General features: G+C 39.2%; 1 protein-coding gene across 5 annotated transcripts in view; it reads left to right on the plus strand.

Annotated features, from left to right (window-relative positions):
• Positions 1-19,930, plus strand: part of ADD3 (adducin 3) — a 112,791-nt gene that overhangs the window by 15,141 nt on the left and 77,720 nt on the right. Inside the window, exon 1 of one of the 5 annotated variants that reach the window (XM_087765137.1) lies at positions 8,966-8,985. The exons of the other annotated variants lie outside the window; for them this stretch is intronic. The gene's annotated coding sequence lies outside the window, so the exon portion shown is untranslated. Of the gene's footprint in view, positions 1-8,965; positions 8,986-19,930 lie in introns of those variants that run through there. 5 annotated transcript variants of the gene reach the window in all.

Genomic DNA, 19,930 nt, shown 5'->3' on the forward strand with positions numbered 1-19,930 from the left:
CCGTAGAGAGCAAGCAGTAACTTACTCATTGTGTGTTAACGTTAGATTTGTTTGCCACAGAGTCTACTCTGCTTCCTATATTAACTTTGAGTCAGCTGGCACATGGGGAAACGCTTTTGTTTCTTTTCTGTATTCAGGATAACACAAGTCCTTGTACATCATTGCAAATGATATTTTGAGGTATTTCTTTTAAAGATATCCTTGCAAGTATGTAGCTGTTTTGTGAATAATTTGTGGTCTGGATTATTAGTTAAGACGAACCAATTTTAATAAATTTGATTAGATAAGAAAGTATCTTTAGTTATGACATGCTCTTAATCTGCGCTACAGGGGGTGTCACTTCAAAATAATCAGTAAACTGGAAAACGTTTACTACTAAAAAGTTGAGATTTTCTTTGGATTCATTGAAAAGTTAGATAGTGAAAGAAGACTTGAGAGCTTCAAACCTTTGTGAGGGTTCTTCCCCCCCCCCCCCCCCCGCCCCGGATCTTCACAGTTTGGTAAATGTGATGTAGGTATCTATTTAGTTAGGATTCTGGGAGCATATTAAACGTAGTACGTGTCTTATGGTAGTAATGTCAATTCTGCTTGACAAGGATGCAATCAGCTGTTACAAAGTGCTAATTAGGGAAATGTTACAATAGCCTCATTCATTGTTCCAGTCTTCTAAACTGTTCAGGTCTTGGCTAGGAAGACACTCTTTTCTTGCCTTGTATTGTTTAAAGTGTTAAAATACTAGTCACATCAAAGCAGCAGGTAGTTTTCATGCGAGTTAGCAGGTTGAGGTGAAGATGAGTAAATTGCAGGCTGGTGTGAGATCTCCAGCTTGCTTTGTAGCTTTTCATGTTGTGTTTTCTTGACCCGCAGCAGCTAACAGCTGGTAATTCCCTTGTGCAGTCAGTACCTCCCAAAGTTACTTCTCTAGCTGAAGTACATGGCAATGTTGAATACCATAGAGTTGATGGCAGCTTACTGCTGCTCTTGTTGTCACTGCGCTGCCCTGAACGAATACCTAGCACAGTGTTGGTGTTAATAGTAGCTGGCACTTCAGCCAAGAGCTGTGTTGGCCAAAGAAAGAGGATTCTGTTGAATTGCTTTGAAAAATCTGTGCTTGTTGTCTTCATCTATGCCTATAATACTGGTCTCAAGATTATTTTTTTTTTATTGTTGCATGTATTTAATTACTACATGATGTGGGGTTTGGGTGGGTGTTTTTGTTTGGTTTTTTGGGTTTTTTGTTTGCTTTTTTAAAAACAAGCATTCCTATGCATGTCATCCATAGCTATTACACAAAATATGACATAGTTTAGAGGCCAGTTGGATCTGCATCTTGTGTTTGCAGATGCATAGTAAATGTCAGTTCTGGAAGCAGGGTGCCTACCACCCAACCAAGCATTCTGTGCATGTCCTTCTGGATGGTAAATAGAGTGCAAAATAAAAAAGCTTACTTGCTGAATAAAGCTTGCTTTACTTGTGCTAATACAGTAAAAACAAGAAAGGAAAAATATAATTTGAAAAAAAAATATATATTTTTTTTTTTTTTCCCCCCTCTAAATCTGGACTGGCTTTTGTTGAGGAAATGCTTTTTTGACAGCTCTAGAATCTTGACAGAATGCTGTGGAAATGATTTGTTACTGAAGTTGGCTGTGTGATTCAAATAAATCATTTCTAGATCAATGAGAACTATAAGTTGGCTGGGTTCAGAGAGATTGCTGATACTAACGTAAATTGTTTCATATAATCCAGTATCCCTGTACTGCCTTAGCAACCCATATGATATTTTAGTCTTTATGGATTTATATACCAAAAACTCAGTATTTGTAAAGAGCATTGGTAAGGCCACAAAGTCAAGTATTTGAAAGCTGGGTAGTGCTTTCCAAAGAAAATATCCTGGATTTAAAAATGAAAATTAAACTATATCGTTGGAAAGTATACTTATGAGCCCTCATGTCAGGAAGAGTAGAAGTGTTTTGGCTCAGATGCTTCAGATCCAGCAGACATTTAGCAGAGGCAACCTTCAGCCTAACATATGAAAAATTAGGTGAAATTGAAAATAGGATTTTGGGACGGAAACAGCGGACAATACTAGGCAGTGCATCCAGCTCTGTCTAGAACTGAATACAATGACACAAAAATAGTGACCTCGCAAGTACCTTTGTGTTTTTCTGACTCAGATGCACAACCATTTTTAGGAGTGCTAATGAATTGCATAACAGTTTCTCCAGGCTCCTGCTCAACGCTAAAACAGGAGTAAAACACAATGTAAGACAGCTCTCTTTTTCATATACCAATTATTGCTGCACACCTACTGTATTTGTTGTGCATCCTAAACCGGCAAAACCAAACCAAAAAATGTAATTCTTACAACATACAGACTTTATTTGGAGATTGCGTGATATAGTAGCCTGTGGAGGGTAAGACCGAGTATTCTCTTAGGATTGTTTTCAGCAGTATTATCTGCAATTTCTATGATGGTGCTGAAAATTAAGGTGCAAGAAACTGTGTATGAAATTAATACCTGGCACTCCCATGTTAACTGAATACAACATTAGCCCTTCTGATGTAGTATTACTGCTGTAATAAATGAATAACTAGTCCAATAGGTATTTCTGTTATGATTAAATTATGACAGTGCCCACAACAAGCCCATCATCCTGGTTCAGGTCTTGATTGCATATGAGGCATTGTCCTAAGTACCCAGTTAAGGAGTAATTGTCTTTGTAACGTTCACAGTTAGTCTGTACAATTTCTGGCTTTCAATGGCAGCTGTCTTTAAATGCTTATTTGTCTAAAAGTATATGCAAAGGCCAAAACTCTTCTGGTGACTCAAATTTTTTTTGGACCCAGCTGTCAGGGTAGAAAGCAGAAGATGTTCATGGTCTTTAATTCATTTACTAAATGGAAGCTGTTGTCTCTTAGGGCAAACTGTTTATTTTCACGCCAGAGGCTGTATAATTTTCTTATTCCTAAAATTATTGAGGTTGTGAAAGAATCTGTGGGTATGTGTTGATTTTTTTTTTTTTTTTTTCTTTTTCCATTCCCATCGATGGACATAATACTGAATACAAATTAGATTTCTCCGTGACGTGCTGATTGTTATGGATTGACTATCCAGAGCTATTTGTCTTTGACGCTAGCTGACTTGGCATTCAAAGGACACGTGCATGTTCTGTGTTAAATGGCTTAAGGACCGGAGTGACACAGTTGGAGAGCTTGGCGGATACCTCTGTGTGTGCATGATTTGGAACAAAAAACTCCATCTTCTAAGACAAAGTGTCCAAAGTAGATCGCTCAGTCAAATTTTCATAAATATTTTTATTGCGAAGATTTAATCCTGAGCAGCTGAGGAAGAAAAATGAAGTTGTGATACATGCTTTAAAAATGGCTAGTACAATGTTTTGTAAAGGAAAGTATGCCTGTAACCAGCAAAGCCCTCTTTATATGTTTGGCTTGTTCCTTATCAACCTGATCAAAATCATGGGCCGGGTATTGAGCAAAAAAATAAGAAATGTGCAGAAAAACTTGCAAATACATTGAAATTTATGGGTTTTTAAAATAAATTTAAAAAAACCCCAAAACCAGAAACAAAACCCAGTGGTCTGGCAGTCAGGTTTTCCCCCCTCCTTTTCTTACTCTGTTTCAAACTTTGTTTAAATAGTTTTGCAGCATACAAAGAGATTGAATACATCTGTGTAGTGCTAGCATGAGTGAGTCTGTACTCAAAAACAGGTTAGTTTAAAAAAAAAAAAAAAATCTTGAAACTAATCCAGGTAGCTTCCTAGTTAAAACATATCAAATAACATAAAGCATGTGAACTCAAGACAACTCAGTTTAACTATATAAAACCTTTAAGCTGTAAAACATCAGGAGGGTTTTTTTATAGGTGCCTGGATAATTTGCCCTTAGGTGGCAGAGGGGCAGTGTGGGTTCCCTTTTTACATCAGATGTTTTCCTGTGAGCCAAGCACTTGGGGAAAAACTGAAATACTGCTTCCTCTTTAAATGGTTGTTGCATACGTGTTACGCTCTTTGTGTGTGTTCGCTCAAGCTTAGATGTTTTTAAACAGCAGTGTCCCTAATTTTACATGCCCTAAGACAACTCCTGGTTAAGGGCTAGATTTCAGACTGCTTAGTTCTTCCCAAGCACCATGCCATTTGAAATGGGAATTTTTGCTGTCTGGTCAGCAGAAAATGTTTTGTGTTTTTTTTTTTTTTTTTTTCTTGCCATTCCTAATGTGTTCTATTGCATGTTAATGCTTCTAATCAAATCGAGTGACTTTTAATGTATTGTCAGCTGGGATCCTGTGTCCTTCAAAATATCTGAAGTCTGAAAGTCTCCAGTTGCCTGGATCAAGACACCATCTCTTCAGCGTTGGACCCAAAGTGGCCAATGGAGACTGTTAAGTGCGGTGGGATGCCTTCTATACTAGAGAAGTGTTGTCCAGCAAGGGCAGTCAACATTTCAGTCCTACGCTTTGTGAAATCTTTGCTTAGATGTGAAGATTGCCAAATCTCTCCTCAGCTGGCAAACACATACGACATAACTTGGAGCAAAAGTGAGGGAGAGCTCTGAGTGGAGGCGCAGGAGGTAGGAGTGCTCTGCTCCGTAGGCAAGGCGAGCAGGAGCCCAAGCTCACCCGACAGTTCCAGTGCCAGCAGCTTCGGCTGCCTGGTCTTTTCCTATAGCTGGAAAAATAGACTGCCCAGCCCATATGTATTTGCAGAGCAATGTGCGTATGGGCAACCCTTTTCAAGAACCTCAGTTGCTATATGGCACTTGTCTGTGAACTCTTTCACAGGAGCCCACAAAACAGAACAAAGTATAGTAGTCTTATTGTCCCAGTACTTGTGTTAGGAGATCCTGTTTCTCTACTGGAAAAATTCTCTGTTTCCTTGTTGAAATCCTCTCCTTTAGGGGGGAAAAATAGTAAAAAATTTTTAAAAATCACATGTATTGCTTCTTTTCTTATTAATCTTGGTTAGTATGTGGCATAAGGCTCTACTGTATGTGCAATGTTGACTAAAAAGAATTAGCTAATGGTGGGAGTAAGAATAACAATGTCATATTTATAACCTGGGTTAGCCTTGAACAAGAAAAAATAGCTTGAGGTATACCATGTAACACTGGTGTCTGGCTACTATCAAACATGCTGCAAATGTATAGTAACAGGTATTGTGTGCAGTAAATTTATCTTTGTAGTAGAAACCTGATGTTGTTGCTATTCCCAGGGGGTAAGTTGAATTACATTATTACTGAGGCTGAGCTAACAGAGCTTTGCTTTAGTATACATACAGACAAGATGGTTCTTCACAGAGGGGTGACCTTTGCCGTATTTTGGTTTCAGATTTCACAGGGACCTATTTCAAAGTTTTTAGCTTCAGTCCACACCCTGCTGGTAGTTAGCTATAAAACTCTCTTTGAAGAAAGTGTAAAAAAAAAAAAAAAGTCTGCCCTTTATTACTTTAATAAAGTTAGATAAAGGTCATTTGTTTACTCCTTCTGTGATACTGCTGCCCCCGTTACTTGTTAATATAACTGATAGTTCAAAGATGAAATTAAAGCTACAGAATTACTGGTTACAATGTGCAAATGCATACTGTAAGTAATTCTTTTTATGACTCTTCTGTTTATTAGTTAACTCAAAGAATGTGTACTAGCATATATTTGTGCTGGGGAAACTATTATGGTTGATATGGCATAATGTAGTGTACTCCCTCCAAGGTTATTCCACCCTCTCTCTAAACTTTTTTTGGGTTAGTCTCTCTCCAAAACAAATTTAAAGAAACAAATTGAAGCTCTGTAATCCTATTTAAGAACCCAGTCAAATAAGAAGTCTGCGTGTCACTGTTCCAATAAATATAATCACCTCTTTAGTACAGTCACTCCTCTCTAGGACTCTGATTTCCATCTGATTAAGATATTTGGGTTGTATGTTACAACCAAGCTACAGGGGACATCCTGCTCTTCCCTCCTGGCCGTGTGGTCCTGCCCCATCCTCTCTTGTGCAAGCCCTGCTGCTCGCTCAACTTCTGCAATTCACCCTGAATTGCAGCAGAATACTTCCTCTCCCCCCTGTCTGTGTTAACGCTCTTTAAGTTGAATTAGCTCAAGGGAGGGTTGAGTGAGCACTGGAGTGGGTGCGAGGTGTCGAAGGCAGCAGTGAGAACCTGCGGGGAAAGGGGGGGAACAGGGAGATGGGGGACTGTCAGCGCCAAGCTTCAGGTTGACTCCAGCCCCTTAATCCTTTGGTGGTGACAGCTCTGCAGGGTCCTGCCTGCGATACTGGGAGACAATGCGAAAATATAAGTGGAAGGTATTTGTGAGTTGAGCTTCCTGCAAGGGGACTGGTTTGTAGGAAAGTAAGAATGTAAAAGCCCTTTCTCTAGGCTTTGAGATACGATGTGGCAGCCACTAGGTTACAAGGTTCTCCCTTACCCTCCCAGTACTCTCAAAATCTGAGGGGGAAAGGTCATATTTAAAGGGAGGCTCTTTGGGATAAATGTAACATTGTGGAGAAAGTATGTAGACACTGAAATGATTTTAATTAAACATGCTGGGCTGAGCTGCACTTTGGCTCACGTGTCACGCACCTGTATCCCAGCTCCATGAGGCTGCCAGCGAGTGACAGTCCTGGGTGGTGCGCAGGTGTCGGGTGCTCGGGGTTGCTTTCTGTCCCTTGTCTCCAGAGCCTGCAGTATATGTCCACAGCACAAGACGCACAACTAAATTTTCTGTTGTAAAATAAAAGCGGTTTCACTGTTGAACAGTGTGTATACCATTGATCATCTTATTTTTTGGTTCTATTTCATAGTTATGTATAAGAAATAGAGGTTAAATATTGCTGTAGGAAAACCTCATTGTCGCAGGTGGACCACAGTGTCTCTATGTTCAGGAACAAATTATTTCTTTGGTGAGAGGAAAGGATGGGGTTCTGCTTGGTTCTAGTAATGAACTTACGCATATGTTCACAAGACAGCTTTAAAGAACAACTATAAAGAAGTAAGAATTACATTGAGGAAAATGTATACAAATAAGTTCTTCAGCATAGCTCGGCGTGCCTCCCAAAATGTTGTGTAACTATAACTTGCAGTCTCTTACATGCCTTTGAAAATGGTATTGCCTCTCTTCTTCCATCCAGGTTCTCATCAGTTAAATGATGTGTAAGAAAACCTAGTGTTGCTACCAACAAATTTGGCAGAAGAATTGTTTTAGAAATGTAATGCTGAGTTTCCAACAGCAGAAAGCTGTTTGCTGTTTAAGTTGACTGAAATCGTTCCAGTTAGTCTCCGTGCAGGTGGTGAATGATACAGCTTCACAGTGTGAATAGCTGTCCTGCAGATAGCACTTTATGGTCTTCAGTGCTGAGTCCTCCTAGCTTTTTCCTGGACCTCTCTCTTTTTCCTTTTTTTCTCTTTTCCTAGCTGCAATGAAGCATTGTCTTCAAAAGTTTGTTTTTTCTTTGTTTGATGTGATATGCAGGCTTCAGTGTAGATACTTAAGGAGTCTTATCAAAGTAATACTGGCTCAGTCAGAGTAAAGATGCTTTAGTTAAATAGACTATGGCTGTGTTTAAAAATAACAGCTCTGGCTGTGTCAGCGCGTTGGACGACCTGATACTGACTTCAACAGAAAGAGCTTCTGAAAATTACTTTGCTTGTTGCACATATCGCCCCCAGTGTGAACTTCTTTTCCGTTAGTAGCATTTCAGTGTTAGATGAACCAAAACGGAGCCCCTGAATTTTAAATGTGATTAGCCAAATGGCTTCAGAGAGAGCTTGTTGTGCTGGGCACCTTTTAAATGCACAAACAGGAGTAGCAGCACTTCTGCTCTTGTTCACATCATCAAAACAGTGGTGTCCGGGGTTGGCTGCAAACACAGTCCTCATCCAAGCTCAGTAGTTTCGGATCCTCAGCCATTTGATTTCTGTAGGAAAAAGGTGGTGTGTGTACTCTGCAAGCCCAGGGTCTGTCTGTGTGTGACTGCTGTGCTTGCACACGTGTAGGCTGTTGCTTTCTCGTAATAGTGAAGTGTGTGGGGGAGCTCGTTAGTAATTCCCATGCAATTGTCTCGTCTCACCCCAGCCCTGGTTTGGCTCTGACTTTTGTTGCCTTTCTGAAGACTCATTTCAAGCACTGGTATTCTTAAAAAGTCTTGGTTAATGAGATATAGGCCATATGCAAAAAAAATAAAAAAAAAAAAGGTAAAACTTTTTGAAAATACTATGTGTATCTGATGTTTATTCTGTTTCTTATGGTTCTTGTTCTGTGTGGGTTTTCTGTCCTTTTTTGTTTCTTGGCAAGGAAGACAGTATTACATTCTTGTACCAAGAGGAAGGGTATTAAGCTTACTCATAAAAAGAAGATTTATTATCAAATGTAGTTTTTCATTTTGTCCATTGGAATTTTTTTTTTTTTAAACTCTAACCATACGCAGATTACTGGCTTCATTCATATGGTTGTTGTATCAAGTTTGGATGCTGTCTTTGTTAAATTATGGCTCCTGAGGGTTTTCTGTTACAGAGGTTTCTTCAGTCAAGGGAAATGAGGGTATAATAAAGAGGATCCGAGGACCGGACATAATGATTCTATATAACTGAAACAAACAATGCCAGATTTGGCCGATGTTGGATTTTCCATCAATTTTTTTTTTATTGGCGTTTGTTCATTTTGCTTTAAGCAGAGTTTAAAACTGAGGCAGCTTGAGTGCCTGAAGTAACTGAAAGACCAATAGCAGACGATTTGGGCAATACTTTTAATGGCTGTATCCTATCTTCATGCATTTATCCTGAATTCTGGCTTACTCAGGAAGTCTCCTTGATTCAAATGCCATTAGAGCAGTAAATTCAATGGGAGAGATCCAGATTGCCTGAAAGGATTGTGACTGAAGCCAGTATATAATAGTCCTGGCTGTGCCTGAGGTTCCTGAAGCCTTGTTCCGAGCATTCAGCTCATGCTCGGTGAGAAGCAGTGCTGCTTTCTGGCACAGTGAGTACCTGACCTTCATTGCTGTTGCCTCTGACTTGCTGCAACTGTCTGCTAGCTGTTAGTGGTATCTTCTGCCTTCTACTACAGTTATAAAATGTTATTAATGGTAATATGCTAAAATAGGGTTAGAATCATCAAAACGTACTTCAGGATGGAAGCAAATTTGTTGAGAGATTCTATAAACAAATGACTGTGCGCCTCAGCCAGAAATACAGTGTGAAGCAAGAAGGCAGAGTATGCTGGTGGTTTTCTCTCTTTCTGATGTTGAGCACTGCCAGAAGAGGAATGATGCTGAATCCATTTCTCACTGCCTCTGCTATGCCGGAACATTGGTCTTTCAGGGTAGAGAGTGTGCAGTACTGCAGGTTTCTGCAGATATTTCTCAAGGAGAGAGGAGGAGGAAGAAACATAGTATTAGCTTTGACATTTACAAACTAAAAGATGCCACAGTAAAGCTGCCAAAGTCAAAACTGTATCCATCGTTTTAATGTCCTTTTAATTCTTTTAGAATGTTTTGGGGGTTTTCCCCCCTTGTCATTCTCAGTAACTTCTGTGTCTTTGTGTTTTGGTGAAATTGAGTGCAACAGTTAAATCATACCCAATACACAAAACTTTCTTCTCCCCATCTATTTCTCCACATGCTCTTCAACATACCTTATCCACTTCTTTATTCATAGAAATCCATAGAAACTTTCCTAATGCTCTTTCTCTTATTCAGGTTCAACTGCATAACTTTAACACCTTTTCTATTCTTATGTCTTTCCTACCCATGTTAGAAGCCACTCTGGTTAAAATGAAAGCCCTTACAGTGGCTAATCATGTGGCACCTTGGAAGATGAAAACTGGATTCCTCATGGAGCAAAAAGCTGCGTGCGATTTGAGATTAGCACTTGCAGTGCATTATCACTGTGCATTATGGTCAAATTTAGTGAATACAGCATTTTTAGTCTTTTTTTGTACCGAAATATGCATGTGGTACAATAGGATTCTGCTTGATGAAAAAAGAAAGCTGACAGAAGGGGTAAAACTACATATTGCCCCAAGGATAAACTTCTGGAAATATTTCTGTGGATTACAGCAGTGCGTATTACGTAAGAAAGAAAAAAAGTTTGCCCTGAAGTGCCTAAATTATTAAAGCATTTGTAAAAGTAGGATTTGTCTGTCTAGAAACATATTGCAATGTCCGCTTCTGACCAGAGGCGAGATGAGTATGGATGCGTTGTAAAATCAGTCATCTACAGGAGCCTGTGGATTTTGAAGGTTGCAAAGTTTTGTAACTTGGTGTGAAAAAACATAAAAGGTTACAGCTGGTATCTTCAAATTATTTATTTATCTTGCAGTTGTATGAAATTAAGTTTCCTGAGTGGTCTGAGTGACAGTATGTAGTGTAAGAGGATCTGATCTTCTAGCTGTTTGTTCTTTGCGGTAAACTGAACTAGCACAGACTTGACCGACAGTGTGTGATTGTGCAGCTTTCTAATTAATTAAAGTGCTCTGGTTAGCATGTTTGATAGATCGGGGCAGTTATAAAAGCAGAAAAGTAGAGCTATCTTGGTTGTGAGAGGCAGTGATTTCCTTGTAGCATCTCATGGTGGGGAGTCTGCACCGGACTCGAATCCACAGCTACTGAGACTTTCTCTTGAGCCACAGCATCTTTCTTTGGCTCAGTCTGTAAGGGAGCGGAAAGGCAGGAGGTATTCACACCACTCAGCTCGGCCAGCTGAGGCTTTCCCCTTAATCACATTCCTGCTTTGAATTGCTTTTTGGAGAACTCTCTATGGATGCCGGAAGCCTTAAAACAAGGCAAACCCAGCTCGAGCTTGGCTGGCTAATTAAGGTGCCCCAGTAGAGTAGTGAATAGCACACTTAGGTTATTACGCCTGCATACAAATTCTTTGTATGATGGGGGCTGGATCTGTGGGTCCTCTTGGCTCCGTGCAAATAACATGCAGGTAACAATTCTCTGTTTAGTTCTCAGCTCATTTTTCAGATTGCTGTCATATTTAAATATCCTGTCTGCATATTGGCTTAACTTCTGGAAAGACTTGGGCTGTGAGATTTTTTTTTTTTTTTAAACTTTTTAATACAAGTTGTGTAAATGCTGCAGTATGTTATCGTTCTCCTTTTTAAGATATTTTATCCCATACTGATGTGACAGCTGCTGGTGTTCACCCTTTCTGGGGACAGTGAAACCCTTTGTGTGAAATAGTTGGCGCCTAGTAAATGAATGAAGGTTTTGCCATTGATTTATTCATGTGTCCAGAAGCCACCTGTATGTTTTGGGTTCTCAAGCAGGTCAATTTGTTTGTCTTCCTTCTTAAGAAAATAAACAAATGCACACACATCCTCATTTGTTTCTTCTACTCCCCATCCATAGATAGGCTTCAGAATCAGCCAAATCAAAATATTCTTAAATCGGGGTTTCTTTTATGTTTGAAGAAAAAGCTTTGCTAGCAAGGCTTCTGTTATAAATAGTAGGTAAGCGCACCTCCCCAGCAGGGCTCTTCTTTTTAAGTGAGGCTATAGCAGTTGAAATTTGGAAGTAATTTTTAGGCACCGTGTAAATGGACTGCATGTGGGCAGAAACACTTGGGTGAGAGCGTAGCTGAGCCTTGGTGCTTGGATGCTCCAGCAGCCTCCCTCTCTGAAATAAGCTTTTCCTCATGGAGCAGAAACAAGTGCTTTGCTCACCTCTGGGCTCAGATTGCCTTGTTTATCCATCCTCGCCAAATTTTTCCTCTCCAAACAAGCTGTTAGGTCTAACAGCACTTTAAATCAATCTGATTCCACCACTAAAGACAGTGTTTATGCAACTGTATATATATTTTTTTAATCCTGTTGAAAATTATGCTCAATTCAGATGTTATGGATGTTTAAAGTTCTTGTTAAAGGTTGCTTGGGACATTTTAAATAGTTGTGAAAAAATCCAGTTGTCCAATATTCCTGCCTCCAGAAGCAAATACAGTTACGTACCTGTTGATTAGAAATTGGCTGGTCGTGAGAGGATTTTAAAATTGAAGCTCCATTCACATCATCTGACACTGTATTTCTTACGTTAAAATAGGACTTCTCCCTGCTTTGATTTTTATTCTTCAACTTTTTCATCATTTCACATGACCTTTTTATTACCTTGCTTGGAAAAGATAATCTAGATTAATCAAATACCTGAGCTTTACCAATAAATGTAGGTGCCCATAAGTGGCAATGTCCTCTGAAAGAGATAGTTTTATTTTTCAAAGGTCCAATCAAAAGATAATTTGGGGAAGGGGATTGTTTTCTTTTCAAATGTTGATTTTAAGTGATGTCACTGGTAGTTAACTAACCTAGCTTCAGCAAGCATGAAAGAACCAAGTTCTTATTCAGACTTTACTAATTTTAAATTTAAAACTTACTTGTTATTTCTATTTGTTTTGTTGCTTGATCGGGGTTTTGTCAGAAACTACCGTTTATGTTCTAAGCAATGCGAGAGCACGCCAATTAAATTGTTATCATATATTTGAGTTACCTTACTGAGAGCTCTATAAATTGGTAAGAGATTTCAGGGATGTTGTTAGTGATCAAAAACGTGGGTATGTATCTGTTGGGATATTTTTTTTATTGTTGTTTTGTTTTTTACTCAAAACACTAAAAATAATTGATCAAAGTGCCATAAGTTTTTCCAGTCCTACGAGCAGAGTTGTAGTAGCTATTTTTGTGCTTTGAAAATCAAATTACAAGTCAGGTGCAGTCCTAGGTAAGCATTGTTTGTAGTAAAGAAGCTCAGTCTAGACTTAGTTGTAACCTGCAACGTTGCCTTCTCACAGCTGATATAGCAATGAGCTGCTACAAAGCAGTGTTTCCTCAGTAACATGTTCAGCTTTTCTTTGATAAGCATATGCTTGAATTATTTTTGTGGTGGATATGTGAAAGGGGAGGGTGTGTAACTTTTGTTTAGTTCTAGGAAACATTTTTTGCGAGTTAAGAGACTTAGAGAAAACATAGAAGATGAGTAAAATGATTATACATAGAGAGAATTTTTCCTTAAACACTGCGTTCAAGATGTAGGCCACATCTGTAATCATGTTTTTAGAAAAGAGTCCATATTAAATCGATTCTCTGCCAACAGCATCTGTTTGCACTTTATGTATGTGTTTTCTTTCATAAAGAAAGCAAACCATATGACATAACCCCAGTCAGATAAAAATGATTGTTTATAATACTTTGTTTATTTATATAGCACCACAAGATGAAATACGTCTTCATCTGAAAAACCTTACAGCAGATTACAAAGGTGAGCAGATGACATCTGCATTTCCAGATGGCCGGTCCGGGGTACTGTGTAGTGTGGTTAATAAGCCCTGCTTAAAGGGATATAAAATTAGTAGCTGAATTGCTAATCAAATTGCCTAATAATTCCAGGTGCCTTCATGGGTAGTGTCCCACATCCTGTAGTGGCCCTGCGATGCTGGTAGCGCTCCTGAAGCATTGCATGGGGTCAGAAAAGAGCAATATTGTGCAGTGCCAAACCTTCACAGACACGGTGCCTTTTAGGACTGATAGCAAACTCCTGGTACTGCTCAGTGCTACGAATAAAATTTGGGAACAATGATTTGCTTTTAGTAAGATAGACTGCACAGCAGTTGTTCGCATGAATCGTTCAGACTAATTTCAGCACATTTATCTTAAGTACGCTCTTAGAAGTGGCTTTGCTTACAAAACGAGCTGTCTGTGGGGCTTGTGAAGAGGTCCAGCCTGGATTCACCCTTTGGGTTCAGCTTGGGAAACAGCTGAAAGATAAGAATTGGAAATACCTCGTGAACATCAGAGGCATGGTTTCCTGTAATAAAAAGAGTATTGGACTGTGATGCCCTCGGAGCAGGGGGAGCTACGTAGTGGGATTTTGGCTGTTGTAATCCTAAACAACAGATCTCTTCAGCACATGCCTACCAAGGCATTTGAGGGTGTCAGTCTCTCCCACATGAAAGCTGGGCCACCTGCAGCTGTGGAAAAAGCTGTAGATGAAGCAGTGTTTAACTGAGCATGCACGGTACTGTACTCCTGATTTTGAGATATTTGGAAGGAGCAATTTCCATGTAGGCCAGTAGACAGTTATTTCGGAAATAGCTTCTTGTGTCAAAAACTTGATGGGAGCTTTTATGCCCTGCAAGACTTTGTGTGTCAGTGAGGAACATACTGGGGAGGGAGGAAAATGTCATCTACTGTAGGGTTTATTTCTTCCCTTAATAGGCTCTGATCAAACACGCACAAGGAAAGGGCGTTTCAGCAATTTGTACCCAGATAAAATATCCTTGTGTGGTTAACGGTCTCATCTGAGATCCAGGGTCTCTTTCATTTTGGATTTTTTAATTGATTATTCATACATTAAAGTTGCTTAGAATATGCTGTATTCAACAAGTAATACTTTCTTTGACTCTTCCCATTTCAACTGATTAGCTTATCTGTTAACAGCATAACTTTTTTTTTTTACTCAGTCATGAGAATGGCAGTGGTTTAGAATAGATTTTTGTTGCAATACCAGAACAAAACAGAAATTTAAATACTGTGGCTATTAGACCTTTTAAAATTAGGCATCCTAATTAACAGAGCTAAACATGACTTAATGTAATTAACAGAATACCTATTACCTTTTTAGTTGCTAGGCTAAAAGGTTTTTAGCCGAGTACAAGCTTTTGCTGTGCATGATGACCCTTTAAAGGCTTTTGGGACTCTATCCAGCTGGAAGCTTGGCATTGCTGAACAGATGTGGCTGGTCTCTGGAGAGCAGATCTGTACTGCTAGCTTTATTAATTCCTGACATTCGTATTGATCTGTGGGTCCAAACAAAAGTAAAGAGTCTCATGTGGAAGTGGCATAATGTGTGAGTTCCTGTTGGTCTCTTCCTGATATGCTCAGGATATATTTTGGTAGGTCTAATATTAGGCTTAGCAGCTCTTATTTGTTGTTTGTGCATGTGCATGTTTTACTGTTTCTTGGCTTCATGTTCCGTTCTTGGTGATTCATAGAGCATCAAAATGCACAGAAACCATGTTCTCAGCACTTTGGAAGACCTCTCCTCATAATTCTGAGCACTGCTTGTTCACGGGAAGCAAGTGGGCGTGCTGGAGGAGCATTCAAGTTTCCTGAAAGTGCTCATGATTACTGAGGAACTGCTTTGCAGCTCTCTTCTGAGAAGAGAGTTCTTCACTTCTTCCAAATATTATTTGATACTTAAAATCTTGAGACTGGGAGGAAGTACATTTTCCTGTAATAAAGACAGATGATGTTGAAAAAGCAATTGAAAGTTTGTGCTGATGGACTGGAGTTTGATTTCTCATGGAATCTAATTTATATCCACAAAAGGCGAGCTGTAGTAAATTTGGATTAGTATGACAATAAACTCGAATCACGAGTGACAGATTTTTCTCTTAGTCTGGGCATGAGTTTTAGTCAGATGTTCTCTCTATGGGAAGTTGTTGTGGGCCACCCATTAATGTAGTATTATCAAAGTACTAAATTGAAGAGGGTTTTTTTTTTAAATGCTTATCAAATTTAAGAGTAAACTTGAAATGGTTTAGGAGTTCATGAAAAAGAACAGTATGACCAGAAGTTGGCATGTTGGAGACACTGATCACAGGCAGTTGCAGATGGAGTTCTGAAGGTTATCAGTGGAGGATGCCAGTAGGCTACGAATTTCCCTCTTCAACCACACTCTGGCACAAATAAACATGCTAATTGCTGCAACAAAGGTGCTGCACTAATGCACATTACTGACCTCATCCCAAGAAACGTACAGCACTAGCCAATTTCTGATATAATTTGGGGAAAACATTTGTTTAAATACTTACTGAAAACAGATGTTTGTGATGTTTTTGTGGGTATGTTAAATTCTTTAAAAAAAATTAAAAAAAAAAATCCAGAACTGTAATTAGAATAGCTGATTGTTTATACCTTTTCAATCCTTGGTCTCTGAGGCTGTGCTTTGATAATTTCTCCAAGGGAAGCACTTGCTGGTCAGAAAGTGGATTCAGATTGAGACCACCCAATAGTCACTGAATAACAGTCATGGCAATATGTATGTTTTCATTTAGTATAAACATTTTGAACTTAATGACTTCCTGTTTCTAAGGATGAGAATAATCTTGCTTAAAAAAGGAGGAGGGGGAATATTAAAACAGGAAACTTGAGTACATGACTGCACTTTGCTAGTAAGCCTATAGGATGGTGCAAACTCAGGAGAAAGTTTGTGAGATGTTATGATATTACAAGTTGCAATCCCTAAGGTGTTTGTCAAGCAGTTACGGTTGTTTTTATACAAAGACCCAAACTTGTGCGTTTTGCTGAACAGAAATGGAGCATGCAACAAGAGCTTGTTTGTTGGATGGAACAACAAATGAGGAGGGAGCGGATGGCCAGGAGGTCAGTGAGGGGAGAATACGGATGGGGTGTTAAGTAGCATCTCGATTTAATAAAATGTTACACTGGATAGGATTTCTGTTTAACTAGGTAACAAGTCTCTGTGTACATTTCCAAACCCAGTCTGAATAGGCAAACAGAATAGGCAAATATTACTATAAAAGAGTAAAAAGAAAAGCTCATATAAAACCTCAAGATTAGACTTCAATCATTAAAACATTCAATAGTTGGACTCAGTTTGAAGATGTCAATTAATTCTATCCTATTTTTGCTCTCTTTTCTAACTGAATTTGATGTACAAGTTCTCAATGTGGCAGTGTTGTGGAAGCTGCGTATAAAAGTGACTGTTTATTTTGTTTCTTGAGTTTAGCAGTTTTAGCAGTGGAAGCAAGTGAGTTGCAAAGATCAGTAAGGGCTTGTGTAAATTGAGTGAGGTGTACATACTCAGGAAATCTTATGCTTCTGTAGTACTGTTTTATTTTAGACCTGGACTTGGATGAATTCTGCTGGCCTTCAACATATATCTCGTGCAGTCTTGCATCACCACTTTATGTAGCGCTCTGTTTGATCAGCACATGCTTTCTTCCCTTTTTATAAGTAACTTTTGCTGAAGGAATCAAAGTGTGTACAATAAATGCCCTTAGCCAGAGCTGAGGATCTTGTTAGAAAGGCAGCTATTGAGAGGTGAGGAGGGGAGTGGCATGGTTTGATTTGACTTTGCAAGAGGTGGGAGGGAGGAATCAAAACCAAATGAGGTCTCATCCTTCCTTTCTTGAGAGAGGAACATATAAAAGTAAATAGCATCCTTTTTGCCTAGCAATAATTTACATTTGTACTGTTCTAACCGTACACTTGAGTATCATTTCAACTTACAGTTTTGAAGGAGGAAAAACAATCCCCTCCCAAAAGGGCTTTGCTGTAAGTGTGCTGGAGGAGCCTGTGAAAGTGAGTCAGTTTGACTAAGTTGCAAATAATGTTCCGTCTCAACTGGGAAAAAAGAAAAAAAACCCTCAATTTCTGAAGGGGAAAGAAAGGTTAACCGGTCATGTTCTTATACGCTGATAACTTCTATTTTCGAGAGAGCTTGACCTGTGTATTGTGAAATGAAGTCTCTTCCAGAGTCGAAATGTAAGAATTTCCTTTTGGTGGTGAAATAAGTTAAACTGAGCAGTCTTTTGAAGCTTTGCACGGTCCAGGCATTCATCAAAGTAGGGATTTGTCTTCTGAATGTAAGTAAGTTTGGGTATTGTTCTTGTTTACATCTTCTGTAAACTGACTGTAACACTTATGTATAGTTTTAATGGTCCTGGGTTTTTTTTTTCTTTTCCCCTTTGGAAAACTGGAATCCCTATGGTGAATGACAAACAAGGATTGCATCAGTAAACTTTGTTATAGTAGCTATTGCAGCAATATCTGACAGGATCTGTCTTTTGTCTCAATGTGGTGATCCAACCAGGCAAAAATGTGCAGCAGCAGTATTTTCATTGGGCTGACCCCTAAATCTATTCCAGTTATGTATCATGTAAAAGTTGTGCATTTATTTTCCTGTATTGTTGTGGTTATAGAATTTCTTCATACCTCAAAACTAGTATAATCTCAAGATGAAATTTAGTATCTTGTGTTTTACCTGTAAGCGGCAAAAGGTCTTACAAAGTAAAGCTGGGGGGGGGGGGGGGGGGGGGGAAGGGAAGACTGCTGTGCCATACAGCAGATAGACGTTCTTGTTGCATTTATACCTGAAATAGCTACTGTCATCATGTAGCCACTGAAATTCTTTATTTGTTCTTTTCCAACTGATAGCCTAAATTTCTTGAGTTGTGGAACTGCCTTATTAAAAGCCTAATCTCCCCTTAATAACATTGTCTTGAAATGTGTTTTAACACATGCTGAAATTTGGCTTTATAGCACGGGCAGTGGTATAAGGAATTTCTCTAGTACCAGGCACGAAAACGACAGCAGTGGTTCCTGCTGCCTCCCTGGCATGTGTAACCTGGGCTTTCTCATCTACTTCTACCTGTTCAGTTTTAGCCCTTCCTTTCACATGTCTCTTGATTTCTGCATGGTTTACTTGCTGTGTAAGAAAAACATAGTCTGAAATGAAGAAAATCCTACCTGCTAAACATGCCTGGAGTGCATGTTAGGTACTCATTTCCATGGCAGGCATTCGGAGGTTAGTTACTTGCTGTGGGTATGCCTTTCTTCTTCTCTCCAAAGTGGTAAGTGCCCCTCAGCACAGGAATTTTTGAGTATAGCCTTCCTTTATGGACATTTTGAATACAAAAACAATAACGCTTTGCTTGAACAACAATAATGCTGTAAACAAAGTATTGTTGCTTCTAGTGTTTTTAGCAAGGCAATAAGCTGCAGCATTCTTCTGTTTGGGGAAATACGATTATTCATCTCTACTGGAATATCTCACAGGGTACGTTTTGTAAGGAAAGGCTTTGAAACTCAACAGGAAAAAAATGCTAAATATATATATCCCATTGAATACAGAATGGTGTCTTAAAGAAGCGTGTTCTTGCTAAAGATGAGATCAAAGTTATTTGACGTTCCCACATTGTGTTTACAGCTAAAACCATCATTCTGATTTGCATTCAGTGATGCATTTGACAGGCCATTATCTGGATTATTCAATGTGTATAATTAGACGTTTACTTTCTTTTCCTTTCAGAGTATCTGTGCAGGGGTTTAAAAATTTGAAGTAATAATGATCTGTGCACTTTCATACAGCATTTGCATAATTAATTTGGGAGGTTAGTCAGAAGGATTTATTTTGAAGCTTTTGTGCCTAAAATAGGTTCCATTGATTTATAGATAGAGATGAGTATTGACGTGCATTCTGCAGTGGAATAGCATAGTGAAATAATATCCTGGCCTGTGGTAACGTATTTGGGATTTCAGGCCTGGGCTGTTATCTCTGGGCTGCTGGCCTTCAGGCAAATGCTTTTGGAAGTAGGTTCTTAACGCTGATGTTTCAAGGTGCATTGGTGTTTTCCTTTTGAAAAGTGGACAGCAGAGCAAAAAGAATTGTCCCTGCCAAAACCAATGCAACATGTATGCAAACCGAGGAGCATTCTCTCTGAAGTTGAAGTTAGCCTCACTCGAACACCTGTATTGAAATTGCTTTAGAAAGATTTTGTTTTCAATTCACAGTTTAGTTTTTATTGAATGTAAAGGAGACCTGGATTTATTTTGAAAAGTGAATTTAAGATAGCTTTTTTCTTTAAAACCCTGTGTATACCCAGAGAGAAACTGCCTGCTGTGTCATGAGAACGATGGATAACAAGGCTTGTTTTGCCTCTTGCAGACACATACACATGTGCAACCTCCATTGCTAAGCAGTAGGTTATGTGGCTGACTGGTAAGAGGAATGTTTCATTTCAAAGTTTCAGAAGTGCACCACGTACCTCTGAAGTTTTAAATTCTCCAAAGAATTCTGATTATTTTGGCCTGGAGGACTGCATTGCGTGGAGTTCCCTGGCATGGCTGCCCTTTGGGTCTGTCTGCGTCCTGAGTGTGATCCCTGCATGTGGGGCACAGCACGGGCTGG

This window comes from Nipponia nippon, unplaced genomic scaffold (assembly GCF_047370975.1).
Source record: "Nipponia nippon isolate SJK-2023a ecotype South Korea unplaced genomic scaffold, ASM4737097v1 scaffold_3, whole genome shotgun sequence".
Taxonomy (NCBI): domain Eukaryota; kingdom Metazoa; phylum Chordata; class Aves; order Pelecaniformes; family Threskiornithidae; genus Nipponia; species Nipponia nippon.